The 15,387-nt window shown below is 40.9% G+C and overlaps 1 protein-coding gene and 1 pseudogene across 5 annotated transcripts in view; one reads left to right on the top strand and one right to left on the bottom strand.

Moving 5' to 3' along the window:
* Positions 1-594: 594 nt before the first annotated feature.
* LOC128327387 (protein fem-1 homolog C-like) lies at positions 595-11,250 on the bottom strand (annotated as a pseudogene).
* LOC128328403 (probable ATP-dependent RNA helicase DDX60) overlaps positions 7,993-15,387 on the top strand; it is a 112,616-nt gene continuing 105,221 nt past the window's right edge. For all 5 annotated transcript variants that reach the window (XM_053258368.1, XM_053258364.1, XM_053258365.1 and 2 more), the window contains exon 1: positions 7,993-8,213. The gene's annotated coding sequence lies outside the window, so the exon portion shown is untranslated. The remainder of the gene's footprint in view (positions 8,214-15,387) is intronic.

Here is a 15,387-nt window from a genome sequence, read left to right as displayed (position 1 = left end):
AGGTCGAGTAAGCTGAATCTAAACTGGCAACTACTTCCGGTCTTTTTTGTCGCTCGTAACTCGAAAACATCGGATGTTGAGTAGTTCGTAGGTCGAGGGACCACTGTATTTGGAATATTGACCAAATAAAGCCATTATTGTATAATCCCACAGTTAAAAGTATAATCCCACAGTTAAAAGCAGAAACATAGGAAACTGCCTTATACAGAGGCAGTCCATTTGTCCATCTAGCTTAGTATTGTCTACACTTACTGGAAGTAGCTTTCCAAAGAGGAGAGCTGGTCTTGTGGTAGCAAGCATGACGTCCCCTTAGCTAAGCAGGGTCTGCTCTGGTTGCAGATGAATGGAAGACTTGATGTGTGAGCACTGCGAGATATTCCCCTCAGGCGGTGAAGCCGCTCTGGGAAGAGCAGAAGGTTTCAAGTTCCCTCCCTGGCTTCTCCAAGATAGGGCTGAAAGAGATTCCTGCCTGCAACCTTGGAGAAGCCGCTGCCAGTCTGTGAAGACAATACTGAGCTAGATAGACCAATGGTCTGACTCAGTATATGGCAGTTTCCTCTGTTCCTAAAGTTTCAGGCAAAGTCTTTCCCAGCCCTACCCCGGAGATCCATAGCTCTTTTCCAAAGAGTATTTCAAAGCACCAAGTAAATCTCTCTTCTTGTTCACAAATGTGGCTCCAAGAGGTTCCAATGCATTGATGCATTCTGCTTTGCTTGTCTCAACATGTTGTGTCAAAAAGTCACCAATGTTGGTGTGGCCTGTAACACTAGCTGAGAGAAGTGGAGTCATACCATAGCCATCTTATTCCATTTTTGCACAATATTTGAGAAGCATCTTCATGATTTCCAAGCTACCGTCATGCAAGACTGTATTTCCTTTAAACACTTTTTCTATTTACATCAGCCCCCTTCTCAAATAAATATTGAGCAATTTCTTTGTGCCCTTTTTAACAAGATTACTCCGCTAACATGGCAAAGAGGCACCTTTTAACGTGGGGATTATCTTTATTTAACAGGGAGAGAGTAACTTACTTGCCCTATCCACCCCCAGCACAGTATCTCCAGTGACTGTTGCTAGTGTCTATCTTATGTTTCTTTTAGTTTGTGAGCCCTTTGGGGACAGGGATCCATCTTATCTATCTGTCTATCTATCTATCTATCTATCTATCTATCTATCTATCTATCTATCTATGTAAACCACCCTGAACCATTTTTGGAAGGTTCAGAAATAGAAATCGGAAAAAAATAAACAAACAAACAAATAAATAATAATAATAATATCATAAGGCATGTATGCCCATGCTGGTTTGATACTTCCAAGTCATCTTTGTGCTCCATGAGGTACTTTACAATTTCCAAATGGCCATCAAAACAGGCAGCTCTAAGAGGTGTTGAGTTTGTCAAAGTTGTATTGTTGACAGATGCCCCATGATTTAATAAAGACTGGACCACCTTCAGAGGGCCAGCAGCTGATGCTGCCCATAGTGGGGGTGCGCCCTCAATAGTCTTACCATCAAAAATGAGACTACAACTAAATGTAAAGAAGACTAAACTAATTACAATGAGTACAGCAACCAGCCCCAGAATTGACAATTACAGTAAGATACTGAAGTGATGGATAGCTTCTGCCTTTTAGAATTGGCTGTCAACAGTAAAAGATCCAGCGGTCAAGAAATATGCTACAGACTAGCACTTGGTAGGTTTGCAATGAAGGCCTTGGAAAGGATATTTAGATGCCATGATGTGTCTACACCTACAAATATTAGATTTGTTCAGACAATGGTTTTTCCCATTACACTCTATGGATGCAAAAGCTGGACTTTGAAGAAGCAAGATAGAAAAAGCATTGATGCTTTTGAACTTTGGTGCTGGAGAAGACTTTTGAGCATACCATAGACAACCAGGAAAACAAACAGATGGATCATAGAACAAATCAATCCAGAGTTTTCAACTGAGGCACAAATGACCAGGCTCAAACTATCATACTTCGGACACATGATGCGAAGACCCAACTCCCTTCAAAAGTCTCTAATGCTGGGAAATGTTGAAGAAAAGAGAAGAAGACAACGGCCAGAAGCAAGATGGATGGACTTGGTTACGACAGCAATTAATGTACCACTGAGAGACTTTAAAGGCCAAGTTGAAGACAAATCATCCTGGAGAGAATCTATGTGGTTGCTAAGAGTTGACACCGACTTGACGTGACTTAATCAATAAATCAATCACCCTGGAGATGCCATGGATTGAACCTTGGACCTTCTGCATTCAAAACAAATGCTCTACCATTGAACTACAGCTCCATCCCCTGGTCTCTGTTAATGGCTGGCTCCAGAACTGATTTAGTTTTCTGTCTGAATAAGGCCAACCAAACTATAAATAAGCTAAGATCCAGTAATTATAAGTATCTTATAGCAGTTATAACAAGATGTTCTAGAAAGAACTAATCAGCCTACTTTCCTTTCACTGTCTCTACAACTGCACTAAATTTGGTTCAATATGAGGTCCACAAGTTAGATCTCATGCATCTCAAATATTTATGCGTATACCATCTTGGATCATTATTACAAACTACACCATTGAGGTGTCCCTGTGTGGCACTCACTACAACTGTACCAAATTTGGTTCAAATCGTTTAGACAGTCCTTAAGTTATTGCACTTGTGCCTCAAAAGTTCACACATCCACCATCTTGGATCGGGGTGGATGACATCATCACAAACCACACCATTGGGGCATACCTTTGTGTCCATACAGCTGTAGCAAATTTGGTTCAAATTGTTTAGACTGTCCACAAGTTAGTACACTTGCACCTCAAAGGTTTATGTATCTGCCATCTTGAACTGGGTTGGATGACATTGTCAGAATCTATGCTGCTGAGGTATCCCTACAGCTGTAGCAAGTTTGGTTCAAATCGGTTATGCGGTTCACGTTAGTCCACTTGTGCCTCAAAGGTTTACGCATCCACCATCTTGAATTGGTGTGGATGACATCATCACAGACTACGCCATTGAGGTGTTCCAGTGTGTCACTCACTGCAATTGTATCTAATTTGGTTTAAATTGATTAGACAGTCACACAAATGTTTTACTTTGTTTTTATTCTGTTGTAAATTGCCCAGAGACATAAGTTTTGCACGGAATAAAAATGTTTAAATAAAATAAATAAATAAATAAATAAATAAATAAATTAGCCCGCTTGTGCCTCAGATGTTCACATGTCTGCCATTTTGAATTGGAGTGGATAAAATCATCACACATCATGCCATTAGGGCATCCCTATATGTCCCTACAGCTGTAGCAAATTTGGTTCAAATCAGTTAAGAGGTTCACAGGTTTGCCCACTTGCACCTCAAAAGTTTACCTGTCCACCATCTTGGATTGGATCATCACAAACTATCCCATTGAGGTGTCCCTATGTGTATCCGATTTGGTTCATATTGGTCCAGGCATTGCGAAGTTGAGGGGGGGGGATACACACATGGGCGGACACACACACAGAATGCCAGGTGATGGCTAGAAAATTCCAAAAAATTATAGGACAATACTAAAATGGGAACTTGTTAGGAAAAGCACATGCTGGAACCAATCGTCTGTGGGAAAGCTGGTCTTACTAAACATGCAGGTTAACTAGCCAATTGACCAGCAGCATAATTCAGTCAGCATCTACCATACCCCCAACAGCAGATGTCCGCTTGGCTGGTTGGTGTGCAGATGGAGGACATCCCACAGAATGTACTGCAACATCACAGGTAGAAGATGGCAGGCAGGTATTCCTAAGGAAAATGTGCAGTTAGGTGTTATTCTGCAGGGACCAGCTATGTCCATGAGCAGCAATATAATAAAGTGCACTGCACAGGATAACTCTGCACCCAGCACCAGGAATGGCACATGCAGTGACCCTTGCTGGGCTAGGTCTGTGATGTCCCTTGGCATGAGGATGAGAGTTTGCCAATCTCACTGTAAATGTTTTCTTCCCATTTTTTCAGATGTAGCTAAAAGCATGCTCATAGGAAACAAGAAGGTCTGGTAAGAATTAATCTGCTTACTTTCCTTTCACTGTCTCTACAACAGAACTAAATTTTGTCCAAATCGGTTAGGTAGTTCACAAGTTAGCCCACTTGTGCCTCAAACGTTCACATGCCCACCATCTTGAAATGGGGTGGATGACAACATCACAAACCACACAGTTGAAGTGCCCCATGTGTCCCTACAGCAGTAGCAAATTTGGTCCAAATTGGTTAGGCGGTTCACAAGTTAGGCAGTTATACCTCAAATATTAATGTGGTAGATGACATCATCACAAACTATGCCATTGAGGTGTCCTTATGTGTCACTCACTACAACTGAGGCCCACTTGCGCTTTAAATGTTTATGCATTTGCCATCTTGCACTGGGGTGGATGACAACATTACAAACTACACCCTTGAGCTGTCCCTATGTGTCCCTACAACTGCACCTAGTTTGGTTCATATTGGTCCAGGCATTGCAAAGTTGATAGGAGGACACGTGGACATGTGTGTGTGTGTGCGCGCGCACACACACACACACAGAATGCTGGATGCTCTCATAAGCTTTCTTTCCTTAAGGAAAGTAGGCTAAAAATAATGTCTTATTTTTGTATACATTTTTGTTAAGATTTAAATATCTATGCAACACAATCATGAATGTGTTTACTCACAAGTAGGAGGAAAACCTGAGTAGAAGTGATTGTGTGGAAGCAAGGTGGGAAGAAAATCTGGATAGCTTTTCCTCCTACTTTGCGTCCACACAACCTAAAACTGGGAGCACACACGGCTCCCATACTCGGCTAGAAGACAGGTTTTTATTGTGTGAATGACCTCATTATCTCTTAGTCTAACCTGCTTTACTGGGTTGTTGTGAGGATTAAAAGAAAGGGACTCATGCATGCCAACCTGAGCATACTTACTTGAGAATACGTTTCATTCAAATCAGTGGAATGGTTTTTGACTGTGTGAATGACCTCAGTGGCTGTCATACAGTATTGCCATTATAGTATGTCAGCCTAGTAACACTGCATGCATGCAAGTGATATTACACAAGAATAAGCCCACTGGAAATAATGTACTTATCCTTGGGTAATTTTATTTGTGCAATGTTTGTATTTGTGCAACTTGTAGAATTTTCATGCATGCAATGTTACTAGGCTGATGTACCATTGTGCAGTACAGGAGAACCCTGTTATCCACAGGGGTTCCATTCTGTAGGTGGGGGGATAACGAAACCATGGATAGTGGATCATTGTGGGGGTTAGGTTCCCGAGGCAGCGAAAAACAGGGGAAAAAGAACTTAAAGTGGGGAAAATGTGTGTGTGTGAGGTGCCCTACTGTGCTCTGTGTGTCTCCAGCTGACCAGCAATGCCTCCCCAGTCCAAAATAGCACCCCCAGTGAAATATTGTGCCTCCCTTTTTCACAAAAAATAACCACAAAATCACTCCACAGTTTGGGAATGGGTGGGAATTACCTGGAAGGTAAAAATGGCAGGCATAAATTACCTTCCAGGTAATTCCTGCCCATACTCAAACTGTGGAGATGCAAGTTTTAACCGTTTAATTGCCAAATTTTATCACGTATATCAAGGTTGCGTGGTAATTACCCAACCACGGATATGCGAAACTGCTGATGTTGGGTCCACGATTAGTGAGGTTTGCCTGTATGTCAGCAATTGGCCCAAGGTCACCCAGTGAACTTAATAACTGAGAAAGGATACAAACCTGGGTCTTCCAAGTCCTAATCCAACAAGCTAGCCACTAGATCACACAGGCTTTCTTATCAGTTGCATATCTAGGTTTTGTCTTTATATCAATAGCCATGTATGCTGCAAGATCAGTTATAATTTGATATAAATATAAAAGCAAGATGCATTGCAAGAATGCTATTTTGAAATTCAACATTTGTTCTGAACACATTGTTTGAAAACATGTGGAGATCTGAAAAGGACACTTATCTTGTATTAGTTTTACCAGTATAAACACTATTTAAAATACCCTTGCTTGAATTTCCTGTTACTAAAAACACAGATACGATATTTCATCTTCCCACCAACCACTTCAAACCATGGTTAGTTTTGACAGTATAATGAGGTCCAGGAGCCTGTATTGGGATTTCCACCTTGCAAGCATAAGATGTTAGACGGGGAAGTTGACGTTAGACAAATGCAGACAGCTGTGTAGTGATGACAGAAGCTGTATGCTAAACAAAGACGGACATGTAAAAGGATGTGAGTTACACTCCATGAGAAAATTAGGCAGAAAATTCTGTCTTGTCAATTCGCCCAAGTATGTAAAATTGTTTAATCAGCAGTTAAATCTCGCAGCATTTGACTATACAGGAAAAGAAGCAAACAATGAGAAGCTAGGGCAAAGCAGGGAGGGGAGAGGAATAGCATGACTCTGTAGCATGAATGCTGAGGGAAATGTTAGGGAGGCACTTAGCTCAGGACTATTTTTGGAAAGAATGTCCAGAGAGTTGGAGAGTCTTCAGGCTTTTTGCCTTATTTGATTGGCTAACAGACAGGTGCTCCAGAAGGTGATGGTAGAAATATCCCAGGCCACTTCATATATCATTTTGGTTCTTCTGATACTTATTTACTGTATTATGTCAAAGACAATTTCTTTGGGGGGGTTGATCACAAAAATGAACAGTATATGAGTCCTCATAGCATGTCGTTCACATGGACTTTTAAAGAAGTTGAAAACAAATAATGGTGCAGCCTGATCCTAGCCATATCTACTCTTAAGTAAGCCTTACGTTCAATAGGGCTTGCTCCCAAGTAAGTGTGGATAAGCACCCAGCTCTGCTCATTAGGTTTTTATTTATACTACTTCGTTAACATACAAGAAACTGGAAATTGGCATTTTTATTTTTAAAAGGAGCAAAGCAATGCTACCAACCCACCTGCCTCTATTATACCATAACTAAATATAGCACTATTTTCTTTTAATCTTGGTTTAACTTCATATATCAGCTGTGGTGGCGCAGAGGGGAAGCAGCTTGCCTAGGGAGCAGAGGCTGTTAGTTCAAATCCCTGCCGGTGTGCTTCCCAGACTGTGCCCAGTAAATATATATTTGTAGTCACAAATAGGAAGGTGCTGGAGGCAGATGTGCACTTCAGTGACAACAGCAAAGGCATCATCTCATACTGTTAGGAAGGAAGGCAATGGTAAACCCCTCCTGTATTCTTCCAAGAAAACCACATGGCTCTGGTCACCAGGATTTGACACCGACTCGACGGCACAATACTTTCTCTTCCTTAACTTCGTATACTTCCACAAATGCTGATGGAACATGCATTTTCTGGTCACCAGGATAAGATCTTTGGTTGGTTCAGACAGGATTGTTTTCCTTTGGTTGTTTTACTTTGGTTTGGACAGGATTGTTTTACTGGGCTATTTTTATTTTTGCTGAATATACATGGTTTTATATTATTTTCTCCATCTGGATGACGTGAACTCCTATATGTGTGGGCAATATGTGATGCGAATGTAGCTTAATATGTGGACCAACATTTCTTCCGTCAGTCTTAGGAGTAGGACTAGATGACCTTCTGTTCGCGCTAAGCACTTGGAGTCTAAGGAGCAATGCCCTTCATGTTGTCGCAGACCCGCCCCTGCTTTTTCTTCTCTCTCGTCCCCATTGACATCTTCAGCAGCCACCTCCTTTAGTTTTCCAGTTAATTTTGATTTCATGTCAGAATGTCTCCAAGGAACCTCTTTTCCTCCATCTCTTTTTATGAAGAAGGAAAATAATTCAGCGTGATGGATCCCGAGCTACAACAGACCGATTTTAGAAATTTACAAAGTTTGATTCCTTTTGAGGCACGGTACCATCGCCACCGCTGAAAATATTCAGAGCATCAAATCCCCATCTGCGCATGACAAAGCTGATCGTTTCTTTAGATTGGAGTATTCCAGCTGTGCCTCTCACATGGTTCCCGGGAATCGAAACTTACAGTTTCACTTCCAGCTCGTTGATAAACCAACGACACAGCCCAAAGAGTAATCACAAAGTGCAGGAGGAGGAATAGCAGGCACACGCAAAACTTCTAGCTTCCAGATTTGATGTAGCATCTCTTTGAGTAGCAAACGCACAACGCATCCGTATTTCGCGCTGAGAACGGGCTTGGGTTGCGTGACGGTGAGGGGACCCTGGAAGTGGCCCTTTAACTGGATACTGCATTACCTTTGCTGCAAGCTGAGGTATGTTTCGTGGTATATGTATGTCTTTTACTATGCTGCCTTGTTTTCAGCATGATGACTGTGGGATTATTTGATTTGATTTTCTAAAAATAGCAGGCTATGTTTGGGATGCTTCAGAACAATATTTTAAAAATTAAATATTTCCAATCTTATTCTTTTATCAGCGCCGAGTTGGACCAAAATGGAGGGGAACAAGACTGAATGATCTTTAAAATACACCCCCTCTTCCAAGAATGGGCTAATGTTTATTAACTTGACAAAGTTAATAAACATTAACTTGCTAACTTGACAAAGAGGCACCTTTTAATGTGGTGATTCTCTTTATTTAGCAGGGGGAGATCAATTGGTCCTATCCATCCCTAGCAGAGTGACTCCAGTGACTGTTGCTGGTGTCTGTCTTTATAGATTGTGAGCCCTTTGGGGACAGGGATTTAGCTTATTTAATTTCTATCTATTATCTATGTAAACCACTTTGGAAACTTTTTGTAGAAAAGCAGTATATAAATATCTGTTGTTTTGTTGTTGTTGCTCCTCAAGCTGCAGAGTATGTATAACCCCTGCTAACCAGGCAAAGAGGCACCTTTTACTGTGGTGATTCTCTTTATTTAGCAGGGGGAGAGTAACAGGCCCTATCCACCCCCAGCAAAATACCTCCAGTGACTGTTGCTGGTGTATATGTTCCTTTTTATAATGCGAGCCCTTTGAGGACAGGGATCCATCTTATTTAATTAATTAATTTATTTATTATTTCTCTGTGTAAACTGCCCTGAGCCATTTTTTGGAAGGGTGGTATAGAAATCAAATTAACAACAACAACAACAAAGCCATAATGAAATGGCTGCTCTGGGACATTCTTGGCTGTGAAGGAGTTATACAAGTATAATATTAGACAGGTTTCAGTTCCGACACATTGTTCTTAAGTGTGTCTAACACATTCTGCTGTTTAGGGGATTTAGTTAGATTTTTAAGAGGTGGTTACACCCAGTTCTGGTTTTGGCTGAGAATGTGTTGTATCCAGAAGGATGCAAAGGTAAAATACACATACTTGATTGAGAGCAATATTGCAACAACAGCAATCCAGCAACTTAGGCCACAGTTCACCCGCTGTTACCTCCAACTTCCCTTTTATATATTTGCTTCTTTGAACTGGCTATATTGCCAATAAACATACAGATATGATATCTTAAAGCTACACCACAGTCAGTTTAATTTAATTTAATCAGTTTTCAGTTTAATTCCTATACTATTGTTCTCATATGTATTTAACTCTGTTTTTGGCCAAGAAAATATTTATGAAATAGTTGTTCTGGGCCCTTCCATTGGAGTTTTGGCTGTGAAGGGGTTAATAAAATATCGAAAAGATTTCAGTTCTAAAATACTGTTCTCGGATGTCTCTATTGCATCCTACTGTTTCTGGGACCCAGTTTAATTTTTAAGGGGTTGTTGTGTTCAGGTTTTTATTATTTATTTATTTATTAATTATTAAAACTTTTCTACCGCCCTTCCAAAAAGGCTTAGGGCGGTTTACAGTAAAACACCATTAAAATCAGTTAACAATTAAAACAAAAATTATAAAGCATAAAACAATGTTAACAATTAAAAACATCATAAAACAATTAAATAATCAAAACAATTTAAAAACAAGTTTTAAAAAGCTGAGAAAGCCTGGTTGAAGAGATGTGTTTTCAGGTGTTTTCTGAAGATTGCCAGAGATGGGGAGGATCGTATCTCATCAGAGAGTGCATTCCACAATCTTGGGGCAGCAGCCGAGAAGGCTCGTCTCTGTGTTGCCACCAAACGAGTTGGTGGCAACTGGAGACGGACCTCCTCAAGTGACCTCAACGGCCGCTGGGGCTCATAGCGAAGAAGATGCTCTTTTGAATACCCAGGGCCTAAGCTGTTTAGGGCTTTATACGTTATAACTAGCGCTTTGTATTTTGCCCAGAAACCTACTGGCAGCCAGTGTAACTCCATCAACAAAGGAGTAATGTGGTCTCTCTGAGATGACCCCGAGACCAACCTGGCTGCCGCATTCTGAACCAACTGAAGTTTCTGGACTATGTACAAAGGCAGCCCCACGTAGAGCACATTACAGAAGTCCAGTCTGGAGGTTACCAACATATGTACCACAGTTTTGAGGTCACTGATCTCGAGAAATGGGCGCAGCTGGCGTATCAGCCAGAGCTGATAGAAAGCACCCCTGGCCGCCACCTCAACCTGAGAAACCAAGGAGAGACGTTGATCCAAAAGTACTCCCAGACTATGAACCTGTTCCTTTTGGGGAAGTGTGACCCCGTCTAGAACAGGCAGATCAAAATCATCTCTAGAGTTCCGACCCCGCACAATAAGTACCTCCGTCTTATCTGGATTCAGCTTCAGTTTATTCTCCCTCATCCAGCCCATTACTGCTTCCAGGCAGGCATTTAGGGAGGATATGCCAACTCCTGAAGAAGTTGACATGGAGAAGTAGATCTGGGTGTCATCAGCATACTGGTAACACCCAGCTCCAAATCCCCTGATGATCTCTCCCAGCGGTTTCATGTAGATGTTAAAAAGCATTGGAGAGAGTATGGAGCCTTGAGGAACACCATACTTAAGCTCAGATTTTGAAGAGCAACAATCTTCAATCGACACCATCTGGAACCTGTCAGAGAGGTAGGAGCGGAACCACTGTAAAACAGTGCCTCCCACCCCCAACACCCTCAGACGTTCCAGAAGCATACTATGGTCGATAGTATCGAATGCTGCCGAGTGATCCAAGAGGACCAACAGAGTCATAATTCCTCTGTCAATTGCCAATTGGAGATCATCCATCAGGCTGACCAAGGCAGGTTTTTGACTGAGTTTTTCTAGTTCCAGAATTGTAGCTTCTTCACTGGACTGTCTCTTAATAAACTCTTACTGTTATTTGTTCTACTATCTACATGTTGATAATATGTGTACATGAGAGGCCTATATCAGTGGTGCTGTATTTTATTTTTTTTAATAGGAGCAGGGTAGAAATTTGGCTTGCAACACCTTGTTATTACCTCGCCATTATCCTTTGTCATTAGCCCCATATTTCAGGTAGCCAGGTAGGGGGAAGGAGAATGAGTCCTAAGCAGATGTCCCTTTCCCTCTGTAGCCCACTATGCCCCTCAAATATATGGCCCTGAGAGGGAAGGGGTAGATTGGTGAAAATTCATCCTCCCCCATTGTGCACATAGAATGTTTTTCCGCCCACAGATCCACCTGATGAACCCTGCTCATCCAAGCTAATGCATTCCATAACCAAACCTCACCCCTGTCTATGAATACAGTGTTTATCCAAGTAGTCTCAACCACAGGGAGGATCTCTGTCTAGGTTCAATGTTTATTTTGGCAAACAAAAGCTGTACTTATGGATAGTGGGGGGAGGGGAGCTACAAAGTATAAGGGACTTTGGACTTGCCAGTTTGGGCTTATAAATAGTTAAAAAAAACACACCCCAAACTAAATCCAAGCATCTTTCGAGGCCCTGTAAACACAAACGCTGACAAAATAAATGCCAGGGGGAGGTGAAAAGAGAGTTTGAGGAACATTCTGCTAAAAGCATCATTGGGATCATAGATCACTTCAGATGGCCCTTTTGTCGGTCCCTGATTTTCGAGTGGTTCAGAGTTCTAGGACCTTTTTGGTTGCTGCCCTTCAGATTAGTCTAGCCTCCTCTTTACCAGTCTTTACATCCTTATTGAAGACCTTTCTTTTCCACCAGGCATTTGCCCTGTAGTATACTTTATTTCCTTTATATTATATATTTTAGTTTGCAATTTTTAATGAAAATTTTGATTGTAATTTTTAATGTCACCTTATTTACATGTCATTGTACACCAACTAGAGTCTTTGGAGTGGGTGGTAAATTAAATGCTTCAAATAAATAAATAAATAAGTAACAGCAACTTATTTAAATACATCAGAAGCAGAAAACCTACCAGGGAGGTGGTTGCACTGTTAGATGATGAGGGAGTGAAAGGGATTATTAAGAAAGATTGCAGAGAAGCTAAATGAGTTCTTTGCATCTGTTTTCACAGCTGAGGATACTGAGCATACACACACACACACACACACACACACACACACACCCCTGTACCTGAACTAAGCTTCTCAGGGACAGAGGCTAAAGAACTGTGTCAAATAGAGTGATGAAATGATGTTCTAAACTGTTTGGAAAAATTAACAAATTGCCAGGGCCAGATGGCATCCATCCAAGAATTCTTAAAGAACTCAAATGTGAAATTGCCGACCTCCTTGCAAAAATATGTAACTTATCCTTACAATCAGGCTCTGTACCAGAGAACTGGAAAGTAGCCAATTTAACACCGATTTTCAAAAAGGGATCTGAGGGGATTTGAGAAATGGCATGTCAGTTAGCTTAATGTTTGTTTCGGGCAAATTGATGGAAAGCATTCTCAAATATAAAATTGTTGAGCATATAGACGAACATGCCCTGCTGAAGGAAAACCATCTTGACTTCTGCAAAAGTATATCTTGCCCCACCAACCTTTTGGAGTTATTTGAGAGTGTCAACAGGCGTGGTGTGGAAAAAAGTGATCCAGGTGACATAGTATACTTGGAACATTTTTGACAAATTTCCTCAACAAAGACACTTGAGAAAACCTAGTAGTCATAGGATAAGGGGTGTTGGAGTTTGTAACTGTTTAGCAAAGCGCCAAGAGGAAGCTTCCCACTCCAGTTACGAAGTAGTGCAGAGCTTTGTTGTTGCAGCTATTTAAGAATATGCATGGAGATTGTAGTGCAGTCTAAACTAAATAAGGTTCATTAGCTAAGTACATTTGAGATAGGAAAGACGTATCCTAACTATGAGCTACAAAATGAATAGGTGGCGAGGGAGAGAGAGAAAGATGCTCCCATCTGCTCTCCAAGAGGAAAGGAAGGAGGACTGACTCACTTCAGGAAATACCTGAGGAGTCAAGGCAGGGGTCAGAGAGTAGAGGTAAAGCAGGTAAGAGGACCCTCACTAACAACCTCTATTCCCAATGCCCCTAGTGGTCAATAGGATAGTTGTTGCAAAAAGAAAAGAAAGAAAGGTTGATGCACTGGAACTCCATCTCCAACAAGGGGACAGGTTCATGTGTGGATTGGTAACTGGTTCAAGGACAGGAAACACAGGGTAGGTATAATGGAGAGTTTTCACAATGGAGGGAAGTTAGAAGTGGGGTCCCCCAGAGATCTGTACTGGAACCGGTGCTTTTTAATTTATTCATAAATGATCTTGAAGTTGGGATAAGCAGCAAGGTTATTGCTGCTTATCCATCACGGCTTTTAGAAAGCTTGTTAAAATTAGTTTTATCCAGGCTTTTACATAATCATTTTTACTGCTGCTTCTGTGTGTTGTTACCTGTTGTATTGTTTTTATGCAAGTATTTTATAGATTTTAAATTTGGTCTGTTTTTATATATATATTTAGCTTAATATTTTTATTGTCTTTTATTGTATGTTTTAACTCTTGTAAACCGCCTTGGGGTTGTCTTTTAACGAAAGGCGGTATATAAATAAAAAAATAAAAAAATAAAAAATAAAAGGTCGCCAGATTTTTAGATGACTCTTTAGATAACTATTTAGGGTAGTGAAATCCAAAATAGATTGTAAGGAGCTCCAAAAGGATCTCTCCAAACTGTGGGAGTTGGCGACAAAATGGCAGATTTGTTAGCAAGTGTACAGTGTGCACTTGTTAGACACACTTGCATACTTGCTACAATATTAGCAAGTGTGCAGTGTAATGGGGCAAAAAAACTCAAATTCATATATACACTGATGGGATCTGTGCTGTCAGTGACTGACCAGGAGAGAGATCTTGGGGTTGTGTTGGACTGCGCATTGAAAATGTTGACACAATGTGTGGCAGGTGTGAAAAAGGCCAATTTCATGCTTGGAATAATTAGGAAGGGGATTGAAAAGAAAACTGCTAATATAATAATGCCCTAATACAAATAAATAATAATAATAAACTATTTATTGGCCACCCAATAACAAATTGTTCTCTGGGTGGCTCACAACACAACATTAAAACATGAAATAAAAACACACAATACATTAAATCATAACAGACCAAAAAGGGAAAAAGAGAAAATACAAAATATAATACAAAGCAATTTTAAAAGTTATTAAAATCCATTAAAAATCTTCTTCCCTTTGAAGAAAATCTTAAAGTCTGGGTTGGGCCATATGGGGCAAGGTGCTCATTCAGGCAGCCCAGTCCCAAGCCATTTAGGACTTTAAAGGTTAAAGCCAGCACTTTGTATTGGGCCCAGAAACAGATTGGGGGCCAGCGCGGCTAATGGAAGCACTGGTGTAATATGCTCAAAACATCCAGTCCCCGTTAATAATCTTGCAGCCATATTTTGTACCAGCTGCAGTTTCCGGACTGTTTTCAAAGGCAGTCCCATGTACAATGCATTGCACTAATCCAAGTGAAAGGCTACCAGAGTGCGGTAACTGTGGCCAAGCTTTTTTGCACTGCACCAAGCTGCTCTGCATAGATACAATCAACACCTGTTGAAAGAATCTCCATGAATCTGTCTAATCCTTTTTTCAAGGCAGCTAAGTCAATGGCCGGCACCATAGCCTAGTGCAGCAAGTTACATACATTATGTAATGTGTGAAAAAGTATTCTCTTTTGCCTCTCCAGAATTTACCAGCAGTTCCATTGGGAGGCCCCAACCTATGGGAGAGGAAGAAAGTTCTCTCTGCACATGATGTGGAGGAAATTGATAGTTTTTTCCTAAACTAAAATGCCTTCTAAAAAGACATCTCTTTGGGGGATTAACATTTGTCAAAAGCTTCCCTTCCACTCTCCTTTATGCTCCCAAAGCAGAAACTGCTGCATTGTTGAACAGCATACCTCAAAAATAAATGACTGATCAGGAAGGACTTCAAAAAAACATATTGCCCGACCAATGAAATGCAACAAACAAAAACCCTTTACAAAGCTTGTTTATAATTTAAATGGAGAAGAGTGAAGACAAGCCACATGCAGCATTAATGTGGTGGAAAAGGGAAGGGTGTGACTCACAGTTTTGTCATGAAAGAATCCATTTTAAGAGGAAGGACCAACCTTCATTCATTCATCCAGACAGACTGGAAATCTAATGAAACCTGATCAAAAGCCAATTTACACTGCAAGGATCCAACTCAG

The sequence above is a fragment of the Hemicordylus capensis genome, chromosome 5 (assembly GCF_027244095.1).
Source record: "Hemicordylus capensis ecotype Gifberg chromosome 5, rHemCap1.1.pri, whole genome shotgun sequence".
Lineage (NCBI taxonomy): Eukaryota > Metazoa > Chordata > Lepidosauria > Squamata > Cordylidae > Hemicordylus > Hemicordylus capensis.
This window is presented reverse-complemented; position numbering and strand designations above follow the sequence as displayed.